Raw genomic sequence first — 14239 nt, 5'->3', positions numbered from 1 at the left:
TATAGTAGCCTCTTATTTGGTGTTTAGTGCTGTGTCCAAAATGGCACCTAGATACCTCCCAGAAGGTACTGGAATGAAAGCAAATTTGAATTTAAATGCGACTCACCTGCAAATTCAGCAAGTCCACTTGACCCAAGTTAGGTCGAGTGAAGCAGTTATTAAGTTGTTGGTTTTTTTAAAATAAAATGTACTGCTTAAAAAAAAAACGGTTGGAGGGAGATGAACTAAGTGTATTTTTCTTTTCACAAACCAATTACCATTGGAGTTAAAGATTTAATTGTTTGACCTGAATAAACTGATGAGACATGCAGTGACCTGGCCCAGGCCCTATCGGGCAATCAATCCCCCCAGTGTCCCTCCACTCAGTGAGACGGTTACAAGCAGTGGCATAACTACAGAGATCGCAGTGGTTGCAACTGCGATGTGCCTGTGCATCTAGGGGGACTGGGGCAACCCCTGTGACAACCTGTTCATCTCTCCTCATGCAGGTTCAAAATTGTTTAGAAAGGGCTGTTCTGACCTGGACCACACAGCGATGGGAGAAAATAGTGCTCTGTGGCCTCCAGGTTTCAGGAAAATACCACTTTCAAAATGTTATTGTTCTGGTATCGGTAGCAATACTTTCCCCAAACTCTGAATATTGAAGATGCAGGCCAGCGTCTGATTCTTACTTGCATATGTGGTGGGACTGCCCAGTAATTTAAATGTTCATAAAGAAAAATCACTCCGCTAGCATTTACTCTGGAGGCGATGCTCCTTTGTCCCACTCCTCAGTGATTTTTGCTCATAAGCAATCTCTGAGTAGGCACTTATTGAATTCCACTGGTTTATTACCAGCTTATTGGAAGTCTGATGCAGCCCCATTCCATAGGGATTCTGAGAGTTGTAAAAATAATTAATAAAATCACTCTCTCATACTCTTGCTCATGCTCAGGGCCAGACTGGCCCACTGGGAAATTTCCCTGGGGGGGGGGCTGCCGGTCCGTGGGCCAGCAGCCCAACATTCAGGGTGGCCACGAGGTTCAGAGCACCCCTCCGCTACTCACCTAATAAAAATGCTGGTGTGCATACACACTGTGCCGCAGTGAGGCTCTTCTTCCTGCCCCTTTGAAGACGTGACGCTCAAGGGGGCAGGCTCACAGAAGTGCTCCTCATGTCAATGAGAGGATGGTCACGTCAGAGAAGAGCAGGAAAAAAGAAAAGCAAAACTTAAGTATTTCCCAAAAAGATAGTTAGGGGTTAGAGGAAAGGGGACCCATATTCAAGGGGGGGGGGTTGCCTTCGGAGATCATTAAAAATGAAATACTAAATGTTTTGGCATTACAAGATCAGGGGGTGGTGGCTGCGGGTAAGATACGTGCAGTGGGGGGGCATCAATAGACAAGAGGGTGGTTGGGCATTACTACATCAATACTAAAGGGGAGGCTGTCTGGGGGAAATACACAGGGGTATGGGGGGCATCACATTAACCAATACTAAAGGGTTGGGGGCATCAATACACAATGGAGGGGGGTTGGCTGGTAGGCCTCACATAAATCAATACTAAGAGAGGTCTAGATGGGGGCATCACATAAATCAATACACAAGGGTGTGGGGGCATAAATGCACAAAGGGGGCAATACACAAGGTTGTGGGGGGACACAAATGAATCAATACAAAAGAGGGGCCTGGCTGGGGCATTAATACACAAGGGGCAAAAATATAAAGTGGTTAATGACAAAGCAGTGTAGAAAATACTTTTTTTATGCTTAATTGTGGCTTTGTGGCATGTGTGTTTGGGTGTCGGTGTGGCAGAGCCTGTCCTGGTGTTTGTGTTTGGGTGTCGGTGTGGCAGAGCCTGTCCTGGTGTGTGTGTCGGTGTGGCAGAGCCTGTCCTGGTGTGTGTTTTGGTGTCAATGTGACAGAGCCTGTCCTGGTGTGTGTTTTGGTGTGTCAGTGTGACAAAGCCTGTCCTGACGTGTGTGTTAGTGTGAGAGAGCCTGTCCTCCTGGTATGTGTGTTTGGGTATCGGTGTGGCAGAGCCTGTCCTGGTGTGTGTGTGTGTGTGTGTGTGTGTGTGTTTGGGTGTCGGTGTGGCAGAACCTGTCCTGGTGTGGGTGTGTTTGGTGTGTCGGTGTGGCAGAGCCTGTCCTGATGTGTGTGTTTGGGTGTCAGTGTGGCAGAGCCTGTCCTGGTGTGTGTGCTTGGGTGTCGGTGTGTCTTTGGGTGTTAGTGTGGCACAGCCTGTCCTGGTATGTATGTTTTTGTGTCGGTGAGGCAGAGTCTGTCCTGGTGTGTTTTTGGTCATCTATTTCCTGGCACTTTACTTTCTGTAGGAATAAAATTAACTATGTAATTTTTACTTATTCAGAGATAAAATGCCCTCCTGAATTTGTAGTCACTTCAGAGTCGCTTTCTAGGCCCAGAAATCAGTGAGAAGAAAAGTAAAGATATTATGTTATTTACTCTATTTCAATATACAGATTTTATCACAAAGGTATAGTTGCAGAAGCTTGGATGGTGGTTGTGATCTCCGGAGTCTGTGAAACCCAATTTAATTGTAAGGCCTGATTTCATTATGCTCTACAGGGGACAATTCCCTGTCCTTCTCCCTTAAGGGAGAACCTTTTACATACACACTGACAGTAACAAATGTTTTGATTCCATTATGTTTAATCTCTGTAACTAATTTGGGCCTTTGAAAATTTTTTGGTTTCTGGGATTTTAATACAAATAATGTGATAAAAATGAATGATTTATAGTTATTTGGATGGCAAATAGTGTGGTATGTATGAGGGCTGCGTGCGGGTACAAGAGCTCGACCACGAGATATACCGTATTTGCTTGATTATAAGACGAGGTTTTTTTCAGAGCAAATGCTCTGAAAAATACCCCTCGTCTTATAATCGGGGTCGTCTTATAATCAGACCTCAAATAGGTCTGACTATGAGACGACTAAGATCCAGATCCCCGCAGCTGCAGGGGACCTGGATCCTCCTGTCTCCCCCCCCGCCCCACTTACCGGTACTTCTGAGCCCCCGGTGTGTAGCTGGGGCAGCGTGTAGATGTCTACGCGATTCGCGTAGACAACTTCCGCTGCAGCAGGAAGGAGGCGTGGCTAGCAGCGGGGGTTGTCTGCGTCCATCGCGCAGACCTTCCGCGGCTATCAGAGATCAGAGTTCCCCGCACCGGTGCCGCACCGCTGCGGGGAACTCTGATCTCTGACAGTCGGGGAAGGTCTGCGCGATGGACTCAGACAACCCCCGCTGCTAGCCACGCCTCCTTCCTGCTGCACCGGTAAGTTTGGGGGGGTTAAATGGGGGGCATAAGGCATTTCTGGAGGCAGAGTGCTCTGTGAAATGCCTTTTAACCCCCTTAATGCCACTCTGCCTCTAGAAATGCCTTTTTAACCCTCTATATACCACTCTGCCTCCTGAATGCCTTAAACCTCCCTATATGCCACTCTTCCCCATAATATGCCTTTTAACCCTCTAAATGCCAGAGTGGCATATAGGGGTATAAGGCATTTCTGGAGGCAGAGTGGCACATAGGGGTCAAAAGGCATATCATGGGGCACAGTGGCATTTAGAAGGTTAAAAGGTATATCATGGGGCACAGTGGCATATAGGGGGTATAAGGCATTTCTGGGGCAGATGTGCATAAAATAGAAGGAAATAAAACCAAAATATTTTTCTCCATCATAGCTTTTATTAAAAAAAATAGTTTAGATGAATTAACATTTACTGGTAAAACTTTTTTCCTATAGGGTCGTCTTATATTCAGGCTTTTTCTTTTTTTTTCTAAATTAATATTCAGATTTGGGGGGTCGTCTTATAATCGAGCAAATATGGTAATATATGGGGCTGGTGTGCAAATGTTTCCAGGTCTGCTTTTCATTCCCAGTCCGGCCCTGCTCATGCTCACACACTCTCACTCATACTCTCTCACAATGCATTTCTACCTCCTTAGCCAACTGCTCCTCTCTGCTTTCCTGCAGCTCCGCTTCATCTCTTGCCTCCTTTTTTTCTGTTCTTTTTTCTGTCTTCTTTGTCGACATCTCCCTTTGACTTCTTTGTTCATCTGCTTCTCTGTGAACCTGGCCTCCCAGATCCTATATTTGGCACTTTGCCCCCAAGTAACTCACATACACACTCGCACACATTTTTGCACACACTTACACTCTCAAGCCAACAAACATACTCATTCTCACACAAACATATACATTCATGCTCACACACAACCGCTTACACTTCCATGGGCACACAAAAGTACAGATCCATGCTCATACACATGTACATATAGGTTCACTGGCACACATTTTTGCACACACTTACACTCTCAAGCCAACAAACATACTCATTGGAGGAATGGAGAAGACTCTGTCCCAATGGCGCCTCTGTTTTGCACAAATGCACGAGAAGCCAGAATAATGCAGATAATGCAAATGCAAATAAACAATTCTCTTTCTCCACAAATCTATCCAGAAACATGTCTTGGAATGGCAAATTGTGCCAAAGGGCTGCCTGGGTCCCATTTACCCACTGTGTGTATGTGAGCGTGAGTATATCTAATCCTGTGCCTGTTTGAGAAGTTAAGCAGGTTCATATTATTGAAAGATTTTGCAGTATGTGTACTAGATTATTGTTTTATTTTTTAATGCCTTATGGGTGCAAACAAAGTTTAGTTAGATCAGGGAACAATGTTTGGTAAAGGACAATTGATCATTAAAATGTTGTATATTGAGCAGATATTGAGCAGATTGTTAGTGGACCAAAGTGTACTTGGGGATGATCAACCTAAATACTAAATGACAGAGATAAACCGACATAGTAGAAGACTCATTACTGGATAATAGGTTAATGCACGCAGTTAAATTACTTCTACTTCTAAGCTCAATATCGCTATACATATTTTTATATTAAAATCCAGTAGATGGCAGTCTTTGCATAACAATGACAGAACTTTGACAAAATAAGGCCAGAGTGCTTGAAGAATACATGTTTAACATCTTATACCTTTGGTGCCTTATGATATATATTAATATGCATATATCTATAAATCAGTATTTGTGAGAAAGAGAAAAATACATTATAATAATTTAATCCAGAAATATTTTTTCTTTATTATAGTAAAACAATATATATTTTCTGGATTAAGTACACATATTCTATAAATTGTTGATTTGTGTATATTCTTTATTTAGGGCTTATTATTATTATCTTTTATTTATATAGCGCCAACAATCTACGCAGCACTTAATACAATACATATATTCAAGGGGTATGACAAGGCGAGAATTGACAGACTAAGACAACCCGACCACATTAGGTGGAGAGTTTATCTACATAGACCTGTTCATAATCTCTGGATGCAAAACAATTTTCATCTACAGATATCTATAAGGCCAAGGTACACTATTATTGTATGTGATTCAAGTGTGATTGGAACAGAGGGCAAAAGACCTTTGCAAAATACACTATACCCCTTAGAATTTACTAAGTCAAAGGGTTTCATGCTGTATGCAGGCAATAACAATTTCCAAACCTTCCAGAACAATTTATTCAGGCAGTGAACAAAAGCAATTGTTTTAGATAACGCCTCTGTCAGGAAATGATTGTCAGGAAAACAGTTTGTACTTTCCTGGTATTTGGTTCTGCATCACTCATATTGTCCTCTGTATGTGCAACCCTGTCACATATTGACTGCGCATCCACTCTTTGCCATCACAAACATATTGTCGTGCTGTTCTTAGCCAGCCGCACATCACTTCTCCTGCTTTACAGTATGGGTCACACTGACACATTGTAATTGCCATTGTTCAGTGTTCTTTGTGTTGTCTTAAAAACATATTGCTTGCAATTTTGCACACCGAAAATCCCATCCAGCGAAGACATGCTATATACATCTTAATCTGGGTCCTATTTTCCCAGTGCTGTGAAGGTCAGCAATGAATGACATTTTAATTATATGAAATGGGGGGGGGGGGAGACATTTTATGGTGATGAACTCTTTGTGAGACTATTATTTTTGTTTATTTAGAAAGTATTCATGTTTTCTCATTGAGATTCATGACAGCAGCACCATTTAGATCTGGCATAAATGTAATTACAAACAAACAGTATTGTGTCAGAGCTGACAAGGTACAGTGCCTCCACTAATATTGGCACACGTGGTAAATATGAGCAAAGAAAGCTGTGTAAAATTGTTTAACCCTTTGATATTTTGCTAGTAAATATTTTTTTTGGCCTTGATACAGGAACCCCAATCTAATCATGCTTATATAATTTTAGGTGTAATTGTAGAAGGCTGACTGCACGACTCATGTATATTTAGATGCAAACAAAACGTTGTATTTGTAAGTTAAGTATATATATATTTGCATCTAAATATACATGAGTCGTACAGAAAGAATGGACATGTATTTTACGCCATGAATAATATAGTAGGAGGAGTATATATATATATATATATATATATATATATATATGTTCCTCCTACTATATTATTCATGGCGTAAAATACATGTCCATTCTTTCTGAATTTGGGTACAATATTTTAGTGGTTTCATCTGCTTAATATATGATGCAAGAGCAATCATAACCTTTTGTTCTGTCTCTGGCAAAATCTTCCTAATTTATTGTACTGCGGATTGTAGATGTAAGGGTTTAATCATTTCATTACAACATACAATGGAAGTATATTAAAAATTAATAGCATACATGGGTTCTACCTCTATTAATTTAATGTAAATAGTGTTCACATATTTCCATTAAATTGTTAATTACTTTGAGCACACATGGTGTATTTGCATTTATCATAGAAGATGTATGTAGAGGTGCAGTCATTAAATACTATACATCTGCAAACATGTAGGGATACATATAAGCATACTTAAAATATTGTTGTTGGTTTCAGTAAATATATTGTAATGCAAAAAAAACCATTTTTTTTCATGCATGGGTGTTTGTGGTGCGATTTTAAGATGGTGACACCTCTTTGAAGCCACTTTTGCCTTTATAACGTTCAGATCCCAAATGTTTTCCTGCAGAAACAAAGGTTGTAAATTAAGTGATAGAATGTGGTATTATTAACATAAATATGTTAGCCAAATAAACATGTTAAAATATTGAGCTCAGTGTATACCAGCACAATAACAAAACAGAGTAAACAATTGTGTATAGGTTTGTGGTATGATTGTAGATCTCCCACAGGATACAGATGCAAAAGCTAGAAGGAAAAGCGCCTTCCCGGCAAACACTAAAAAATGCAAACCTTATTGATCCCATGGGCACATTAATCTACATGTGTTTAGGTTAGCCCGGCCCTTTGTTAAGGAGCAGTTTTTAGGTCTATACAAAACAGAATTATATCATCTGCTTAAAGCATGCTAAATCATAGTCATATGGACAACAGGAAATGCTTTTGTTGAACAAAGACTGAAGTTACCTGGGTACCTGTGTTGTAATTGTGTTGAGAAGAAAGTCAAGGATCAAACTGCTGGAAATGTAAAAATCAACTACAGCACAATTTCTGTTGTGATGCATTTAGAATCACTACTATTTTTTACTATTTAATATTTAAAGATGCGTGTACACATTGCCAGTAAAACAACGTAAGGTAGCAGTGTGCTATTAAAAACATACTGGATATATATATATATATATATATTTATGTACTTTATGAACTTTACTATGGCTGAAATGGGTGCCACCCAACAAAAAAGAGCATAGAAGAACAGAGTTTTACAGTAGATAATAGCCATTAGGTGCATCTAGTATGTGAACAGTGCTGGACTGGAGTGGTATAATGAGCCCTGGTGCTTTAAACCCAGTGGTTTATAAATCACAGGCCTGTGGATTCATTCTACCATTTTGTAGTATGTGGCTGCATGCTAAAGGTATGTGGTATGTGTTGTGTACGTGTGTACAGGGCCACCATCAAAAATTTGGGGGCACCTTACAGAAGTGATCTATTTTGCTCTTTTATCTTGGGGCAAAGACATGCTTTTGGGGGGGTGGGGGCATCAACAAGCTGTTGATGGCACAGACAACCTGGGGCACTGACAAGTTGTTTGGGAACAACAATGGCCCAGTAGAACAATGTGGTACACCAACCACTGTGTAATCAAAGTGTCACCATTGCCACCTTTGTAATAAACTCTGCCACCTGTTAAAAAAAAAAAAGATAAAAACTCTCTCCGCCAAGGTTTAGTATAGACTGGGAGTCCAGTAGGATGAAAGGTGGGATCTAAGGGAAGGTAGCCAATAGGATGAAACACAAACAGAAAACTAAGTTAATGGCCAGTAGGGTAACAGAGAGACAGATTTAATGACCAATAGGGAGAAGGAGAACAATGGCACTTGACAAGAGCTAGGTGAACCTGGGCTATACTATAATGAAGGGGTGTAATTGCAAGTGAAGGGAAAGAGTAAAATAACTCATAATTTAAGCCAGCATCCTTTCATTGACCCTGCCAAGTAGTATTTAATAATAAACGGAGGGACAATTTGTCTGCCTGATTGGACTCCCAAGACAGCGGAGCCCCTTACAAGTATAATGGTTGTACCCCCCTGATAGCGGCCCTGCGTGTGTGCACGGTTGTGGGTATCCAGGAAGTGGCCAGATGAGTTGACTTAACTGTGAGTGGGAGGTGCTATCAGGCGCCAACCCCCTGAGCATTGGCCTGGAGGCCCTGAAGGCCTATAGGGGCCTGCATTTATGTCCCTAACCCTTCATCTTAAACTATAGCAACAGGTCCTAGCTTTCTTCTCTTCTCTTCTGAAAGCTACGTGGGTCATTGTTCTGAGCCTTCAATGGCAAGAGTAGTAGCTGGGGATAATATAGTATAGTAGTAAGAATAATAATAGTAATAATAATAATATGCATTTTAATATTGCATTGTTACACTTAATCCTGGTTCAAGAAGTTACTTTAATTAAAAAGTATGTGATTTTATTTATATCCCTTACACTTCCTGGTTTAAGTAATGAGTTGTCAGCTATCGTATTATTCTTTATAAAATTGTGCATGCATCCAATACGCTTCAGGTGCTTAATATATTTAAGAAGAGTAAATAAACAAAAAAACAGCTTATTGACTGACCTGAGAAAAAAGATAAGTGCTTCTTATGAAGTTAATTGGAAAGAACTGGCCTCCATTTAATACATAGCACAGCAAACATGATTATTCCTTTTCATTAAATTCTCTCGCATGGTACACAACTTAAACCAGTCCATCAAAATAAATTTGTTTAAACACTGAAAATTGCTTTCTGTGGCTCTGCTTAACTGGTTGCTTGGCATAATATAAATACTAATGTGATGGAAATAATTGACAGCCACAGTAAAGACAGATGAAATTGTCATTTTATGTATGCTGTCATAATCAGAATTCCCTTTGTGTAAACATTATGCAAGATGCATATTAAGTATTTAACAGCCTGGCACTTATAGGATTACGGGTACTTTGGTAATATGGAATGCATGGCTCTATATTGATTGTAGTATATATAATAAAATAATCATATAATATATACATATAAACAATCAATAGAGCTATCATAACATAACAGGTGGCCTCATTACATTTCACAGTCCCCCTTCTTGTAAATAAAAAACACAAGCATACATATACAAATATATTTATTTTTTATTTAATGAGGTGGCAGAGTGTGTACCCAACCTATTAAGGGATCTGGATTCCCTGCGCACCACGGGCTGCTTGGAGAGATCAGATATCTCCCTTGTAACCAGCCCCTAAACACCATGAAGCACTTTGCCTAGCTGACATAGCCTCTATAGTGAACCTTCTCAGCACCAGGAATGCAAACCACTGGGATATGACATAATTTCTCACCACCTGGCAAAGTGAATGGTTGTTATGAAGGCACACGGTAAGTAGGGTCACCACATGTCCAGGATTGCCCGGGACTGTCCCGCAATACATTGTCCTAGAATGAGAATTCTGAGTGATGGAGTTCTCAGCTAATCAGGAGAGACTTCTCAATTCTTTCTTGGCTCGCTTCTACCTGCTCTACTCTGCATTAACATGGCATCCCAGACTGCTTCCACAATAGGGTTGAGTTTCCGCACATACCACCTCCCCCATTGAAAGAATGGGGGAGAGACTATCCCCGTGGGCGCGGCATTGCTCCACATTTTTGGGAAGTACTCCAAGAGGCCAGAATAATGCAAATCTGCCGGGGGGGGGGAAATGGCCTGGTGTAATACTTCAGCAATTAGACAAAGCCTCGATGTACACCCTCTCCCCTGGTTGGATGAAGTACTACCAGATTGTTAGAGAAAATTAGAGAGTGTGAGAGAGAGTGAATGAAGGTGAGTGACAACACATTTTGTTTCCAAATTGAATTAGCCGGAATGATAGCAGGAATGAGACGACTGCTCCTGGATGATGGCAAGCTGATCTAACAGTAGAAAATAATATATGTTATATTAATAATAGAATTCAAGATTTTAGGTTTTATGTAGCAAAAAAATACTAACCATATTTTTTAAAACAAACGCTATCAAAAATTATGGAATAAAATAACTTTTCAGGGATTAGGTATTATGCAGCAAAACAGGTTATTTCTACAGCATCTCCAGAAAAATATATTTATATACTATGTGTTGGAGTTCATTATATTTAAGTATCCTCCTTCTGTGGACATTTAATACATATTATTGTATAAACATATTTTTATTTACACATCTTTGAAAAAAATAACTGTGCTTGGAACATTAGTTAACAGCCTCTAATGATTAGTTTCGTTTTTAAACATTTTATTAGAGCAATGCAGCTTTACATGTTGCATATTTTAGATTTTCCTTTTATGGGCAATTGGGCATTGCAAAAAAAAAAAAGATTCCAGAATGCCCTAGGGTATCATTAATATCTATGATTGGAAAAATGTTAGGCTTTATAGCACCAAAGCCAAACTCTTCTACAGCCTGTGAGATTACTTCTAAAAATTGGACCTTGTGCAGTACTTGTATACTTTCTGGAGTCTGGACTCAATCAACACGGTTTACTCTTACATCAGCAGAACTATAATTCTGCGAACAACCTTTCTAAAAATAAAAAAACCCTTTATGGACTAAATGGAATATTTTTTTTTTAAGGTGCCACCAATAAATCTAATAAAATGATAAAAAATGCGCATGTTGCTTACATCAATCAGACATATGATCAAATCGAATTTCCTCTCCAGCGTTTGCAAGATACTGATTTTCACAATCCTGGGCAATGCCTTGATGTCCTTTGGTGGGGTAAGCAAAGTTCCTCTCGTTTAACGTTTTTATATTCTTCATCCTCTTTTCAGACACTCCTTGCTAGCTTTCCAATCCCAGCCACCAGTAATCTTATTTCCCTGATTCCATGATATGATGGTGAAAGCAAGGAACCAGCAAAGATCCTAATCTAAACATTTCCGCTTTTCCACCATAATCCTGCAAGAATTTCTGTACACGTGGTTAAGAATTATTTTTAAAGAGAATAATGAAAGTTGGTTATGTTCTTCAGGGACAAACATGGATCAGACATGCAGTAGGAAGCATTTCCTTAATTTTGATATAACCAAAATAGATCAAACCAAAACAATTTGAGATTTATTAGATGAACTTTCTGTGGTTACTATATATCTTATTTTATTTTTGGAAATCTGGAGATATATTGTGTCTCACGCACTAACATGTGTTACTAATAACAGAACACATGTTTTGTTGGGAACTGGGCCTGCTCAATCTTCATGGAACCAGCCGATAAAAAAGGTCATCCTTATTTCTGGTTCCAAAACAGAGCCTTGTAACAGATACAGAAGATCTGACTAAGAAAAGGTTTATAAAGACCCTGACTGCTACTCTATTTTTAGTTACAAACATTAATAAAAATCTACATATTTGGTAGGGAGCAACTTAAACAAGCATACAGAAAATTATATACTTGTGCTATATTTGCATTTTTATTTTAAGACGCAAAATTGCATTTTTAACGTATATGTAATAAATATTTTGATTTTGCCTATTGTGAAACTTGCTATAGCAATTCAGTATGCTTGTCTGAACCTCCTCTTATTTAATTTTTTTTCTACACAAGTTAAAATAAATTAGTAGTGGAAATATGTATAAAATATTAAAATATGCTTGGATACAACATATTCTGTAAATTATTCTTCAGGAATAACGATAATGGCGAAAAACGTACTTGATTCCTATTAGATTTCAGATTTTACATTTAATTTGTACTGTGAGAAAAATAATTTTGCTAATTTTTGCTGTGCTCAAGTCAAAACGGCCCTCATTAATGAAGAAGTACATTATCAGAAATAGTTACTTAATATCTTGAATCCACATGCTGCTAAAAGCAAAGTCAAACTATATTCTTACCTTCCAGAAAGCAAAATAATCTAGATTTAAAGCTTGCTGATAACAATACCTTATATGAACATTTTAAACTGGAAGTTTACCCTGTATTTTTACACTTAGGAACTTGGACGCTTACTAATGCTATTAAATCTCGTGTTAACATAACCCATGATATGATTACATTTCATCCATCAAGTACTGTACAGTGAAACAAGAATTATCCAAACATTGAAGGTTCCCTGAAACAAATACTACCGACATTTCTTTGTATTTTATTGTTTGATTAAAAAAATAATTTATTAAATAATTCAGTCTGACACTTTTTAAGCCTTTCTGTGATTAAATTAGAACTTTCTTTATACAGTAAGGACAAAGCTAAAACATTTTTTATTTTAGGATACGTTACAATACGTTAATCTGTCATCTTGAGTTTAGGTATTAGAAAACTATGTAGAGTTGAATGCATATTCATATGGAAAACAGGTGAACATGCCCACCATTTTTAGGTAACTGAATGCAGAACCGCTAAACTACAGCTTGTATGGCTGACTGCCTGTTTTTTGTGGTGGCCAAATTCACACACCTGAAATGAGGGTGTGTGGAAAGGGGCAATGTCAGCCCTAGAAGTATCTAGGACCAACTCTTAAGTGAGTGGTACAGGAGGCATGACCACTGCCCAGTCCTACCTGAACAGCCCCTATGCCACACTAGCACCACTAGCAAGCAAAGTCAGGGCTCTACTGCAAATATTAGGACTGTTGGTAGGTATGTGAAAGGCAGAAGGCATCTGCTGCAAAACCCCTTAGGAATAAATACCATATTGATTGCTCATTTAACAAAACAAAACACTGTCTGTTGAGTCTGAGCTAATCTTCAAGTGGTTTACCACTCTGTTCTGTGTAATTGGCAACTACCCATACGAACCCAAATTATAAAAATTGATAGCAGACAGTACATGTTGCCTCTTTATGCTTAAAGCATCATGGCAAGTCATCATTGGTGACATGTGTTAGACTTGCATTAGATGGTAAACATGTACTAGTATAGACCATATAATGGACCATATCTTTATACGGATGCTGTGTATGATGTTAAATGTATTACTAAAGAAAATAACCAAAACAGACATGAGGAGTTATGTATCAAGTACAGCTGTGGTGCAAAGAAGTGAAAGTGGTGTAACCACCATAACAACCAACTTAATGTCCTTGCAGATTGCTCCACGTCACATCACAGTTGCTATGCTTTTAAACAAGCATGTTGTTTTTTTCCATGAAGGTTGGGTAAATTATGGACTTGGTCTTTTTTGCGTCTTTTTCAAAACAAAGCTTTACGTTTACGTACAAAAACAGCACAATCAAAAAGTTTCACTTTATAATTCACTTTATATAAATGAAAATTGCAAGTAACACAAACATTAGTTTGACTGTAGTAACCAAGCAGTGGCATGTATATCAGATGCAAAATGTGTTGTTGTAGTGTAACAAGTAAGCAACTAAATCAATGGAAATAAAATATATATATTTATATTAAAAAGCTGGCTTAGCAACAGCCATAGATGCATTTATTATCACACATTTAATATCCATGAACATACTAGAGTTTTTATCTCAAGAATACAAAATTCTTGATAGTTTTGCAGTCAACCATCCAATAGAAATCTCAACTTTTTTGGATGGATAATTGAGATAATACTAAAAACAGATGGTTTCCCAGTGTCCATTTTTACAAAAATGAATTGGTGTAAACATTAGAGGCAGCAGTGATATCTGATACTAGGGCAGCTAGGATCACAGTGAAATAGTATTGTTAGCAGTAAAACACTATGGGGTATGCTGGAGGAAGGTGTCATGATCTTGCCTCTCGAATAATCTGCTGTTTTGGCAAGAACAGGTAGA

The sequence above is a fragment of the Sceloporus occidentalis genome, unplaced genomic scaffold (genome assembly GCF_023333645.1).
Source record: "Sceloporus occidentalis isolate IW3139 unplaced genomic scaffold, rSceOcc1.0.p SCAF_17, whole genome shotgun sequence".
Lineage (NCBI taxonomy): Eukaryota > Metazoa > Chordata > Lepidosauria > Squamata > Phrynosomatidae > Sceloporus > Sceloporus occidentalis.
This window is presented reverse-complemented; position numbering follows the sequence as displayed.